This window comes from Pinus tabuliformis, chromosome 9 (assembly GCF_031772625.1).
Source record: "Pinus tabuliformis cultivar Carrire ecotype Pingquan chromosome 9, CPIR1, whole genome shotgun sequence".
Lineage (NCBI taxonomy): Eukaryota > Viridiplantae > Streptophyta > Pinopsida > Pinales > Pinaceae > Pinus > Pinus tabuliformis.
This window is the reverse complement of record NC_142307.1, coordinates 1054633661-1054637456: the sequence shown is the minus strand read 5'-3', so window position 1 is coordinate 1054637456 and position 3796 is coordinate 1054633661.

Below are 3796 nucleotides of genomic sequence, written 5' to 3'. Positions count from 1 at the left end.
TTTAATTAACGTTGGAGAAACATTTCAAAGACCAATGGATCTTGCATTTGTTGGTAATATAAATAAGTTTATTGAAATTTTATATTGATGATTTAACTGTATTTTATGATTCTGATTAGAAACACTTGAAGCATTTGAGAAAAGTTTTTGAAAGATGCAGGAAATATGGGATTTCTCTTAATCCCAAAAGGTCACTTTTTGCAATGAAATAAGGAAAGTTATTTGGACATATAATTTCAAAGGAAGGAGTTTGAATTGATCCAAAAATATTCTCAGTAATTTAGGTAATCAGTTTACCTAAAATCAAGAAGGAAATTCAATCATTTTTAGGAGAAATAAATTTCTTAAGAAGATTTGTATCTAATTATGTTGAGATTGTGAAAGATATTAGTGATATTCTTGAAAAGGATTAGGAATTCAAATGGACAGTACATGCTAGATATTCTTTTTCACAGAACAAGAAATCCATTTCATAAGCCCCAATACTAGCTAGTCTAGACTACTAAAAACTTTTTAGTATCTTCTCTTTTGCCTCTAACACTACCATAGTTGTTGTTTTACTACAAAAGAATGATGATGGGTATGAGTAGCCATTTGCTTTTTTTACTAAAGTGATGACATATGTTGAACTAAGATATGAAATCATAGAGAAACAAGCCTATGCCCTTATATAATATTTAAAAGCATTCAGGGTTTATCTTTTACATTCTCCTATTATTTCTTATGTCCCCAGTAATGCAGTCAAAACAATTCTAAAACAACATGATACAAATGGAAAGAGGGGAAGATGGATTTCCAAGATACTTGAATTTGTCTAGATATCATACCTACCAAATTGGTGAAAGGGCGGGATTTAGATAAACTTTTGGCTGAATCAAATTGTAAGATTATTGGTATCAACACCATTTTGCATATTTCAAGTGAGAAGAATCCACAAGAACCTTCTCAGATTTCAAATGAGAAGAATCCACAATAACTTTCTCATATCCCAAATGAGGAGAATCCACAAAAACCTTTCCAGATTTTAGGTGAGAATAATCTACAAGAACCTTCTTAGATCTCAAATGAGAAGAATCCACGAGAACCTTCTCAAATCTGAAATGATGAGAATCCACAAGAACCTTCTTACTTTTCAAGTGAGAAGAATCCATAAGAACCTTCTTCAATTTCAGATCTTGTTCCTCTTCATTTACATATTGATGGAAACATTTTACTTTTAGATTGGTATAAAGACACATTGAATTTTCTTCGAGGTTTATAGTACCCACCAAAACTTACAAGTAATCAATCGAAATCTCTTATAAGAAATCAATCCAGATGTCAATTTGTATTTGAAGGAACCTTTTAATATCCTTTTATTATGTCTAACCGAAAGTGAAATCGAAGGACTCATTATACAGTTGCATGAAGGCATTTGTGGAGTAAATTATGCTTGAAAGGAAACTGCATACAAAATTCTAAGAGCAAGTTTCTATTGGCCCAAACTATTTGCACAGGTTGAAGCAAAGGTAAGAAGTTGTATCCCATGTTAGATATTTTCCAGAAAATAAAGACTAGCAGCACTTCCCCTGGTCCCAGTTTTAGTTGAAGCTTTGTTTTTACAATGGGGATTAGATTTCATAGGTGAAATAGTTCTATCTTCTAGCAACCAACATAGATGGATATTAACTGCCACTAATTACTTCACTAAGTGGATAGAATCAGTCCCTGTTAAGAATGCAATAGATACATTAGTCATAAAATCTATTGAAGAAAATAAATTATCTATATTTGGGTGTCCACAGAAAATAGTTACAGACAATGCACAGGATTTCAATAGCGTTAAAATGATAGAGTTTTGTTAGAAATATCAAATTTCATTGCATCATTCTACACCATATTACCCACAAGGTAATGAGTTAGAAGAATCATCAAATAAGAGTATGGTTAAGGTAATGAAGAAAGTATTGGCAGATCAAGAAAGAAGTTGGGATAGTCATCTCAAATATGCAGTTTGGGCAAACAAAGTATCACCCAAAAGATCTATTGGCAAGTCCCCTTTCCAACTTGTATATGGAACTGAAGCAATTTTCCCTACACAGCTATCATTTCAAGTCATGAAATTTTTGCAGGAGTCATATGAGGAAGTTGATGATTTTTCAAGAAGAATTAATCAAGTTATTGAGCTAAACTAAGACAGAGATGAAGTTCAGCACAATTTTCATTAATACGAAAACAAAATGAAAATTTTATTTGACAGGAAAGCTAGAGAAAAATATTTTAGACAAGGTGCTCTAGTTCTAAGATGGGATGCTAGAAGGGAGGAAATAGGCAAGCATGGAAAATTTGATAATTTTTGGTTGGGACCATTCAACATTGTAGAAGTAAAGGGTAATAACACTTTCATTTTTCACAACCTAGAAGGACAATATTCTTCATTTCCATTCAATGGGGAATATCTAAAATACTATATTAAGTATTAAATGCTTTGCAACCATGTTCATTATAAATTTATATTTTCTTTAAATTCTAGTGTCAAAGTGTGATTTTCACAGCAAAGACTCCATAGACCAAGCATAAGGTACATGGATCTACAAGTTCTCTGCATCCTGTAGGGGAAGCAGTCCCTACATGGAGCTAATATTGTACTTATTTTTACCCTAATTTTTATTTTATCTTGAAAAAGAAAAAAAATAAAAAATATATATAAAAAAAATAATAATTGAAAAATGAGAAAAAAAAATGAGGAAAAGGATATAAAAATATATATATGAAAAAATAAATAAAATAAATGAATAAATCCAAAAATCTATGAGCAAGCCAAAAGGCCACACTATTGTATTTTAATTATTATTTTAATCTTTGTATTTTTTTGAAGGTTATGTTATATTTACAAATAAACTTAAATTGATGTTGTGTTGCTTTGCGATCTGTAGGAATTTACAGGGTAAGTTCCTCAGATAGAACACTAAATGAAACCACTCACAAACAGATCACAGATCAATACACTAATATTGTTGACATGGTTAAAACCCTCAAAGAGGGAAATAGTCCATGGCCTGAGCCAACGCAGCCACTTCAGGCAATTTATTAATAAAAGAATGAAAATTTACATAAGCTTCTCTCATGAACGGTTACCCTACAAATGACCCTCCTTGCTCTTTAAATAGAGATCATGGACCAATCGAGTGTTAAGCCATGGATCAAGTGTCAGTAATACCGAGGAGAGAATGAACCGTTAGATCACTACATATCATGACCGTCAGATTGTAAGTTACAAAAGTACATAGTAAATAAACACACTTCACCTAACTCTACACTAGATCAAGTTATACTTAACTATTTCTTATGTGTTGGAATATCCTAACATCCCTCCTTAAGAAAAACTTGGGATAGGATTGAAGGATGTACAAATATGACACAATAGGAGAACGAAGGAGGCATTAGAGCCTACCCCCCCTAGTGACAACTTCCTGAACTCCAACCATAAATTGAAGTTTAGTAAACTTCACCTCTGTGAGAGCCTTTGTAAATATGTCTGCAACTTGATCATCTGTTGAACAATATTGCACTTCAAGAACATGGTCGTGAATGAGCTTTCCGATGAAGTGCATGTGTAGTTCAATGTGTTTGTTGCATTGATGTTGGACTAGATCTTTGCATAGTTGAATGGCACTTTGATTATCACACCAAAGTGTAGTCAGATGCTGCTGTTGAAAGCCAAACTCTGACAGGAGCTGACGAAGCCACATGGCTTCCTTACTAGCTTCCATGGCACCACGATAATCTACTTCTGCTGAAGAAATTGAAATGGTAC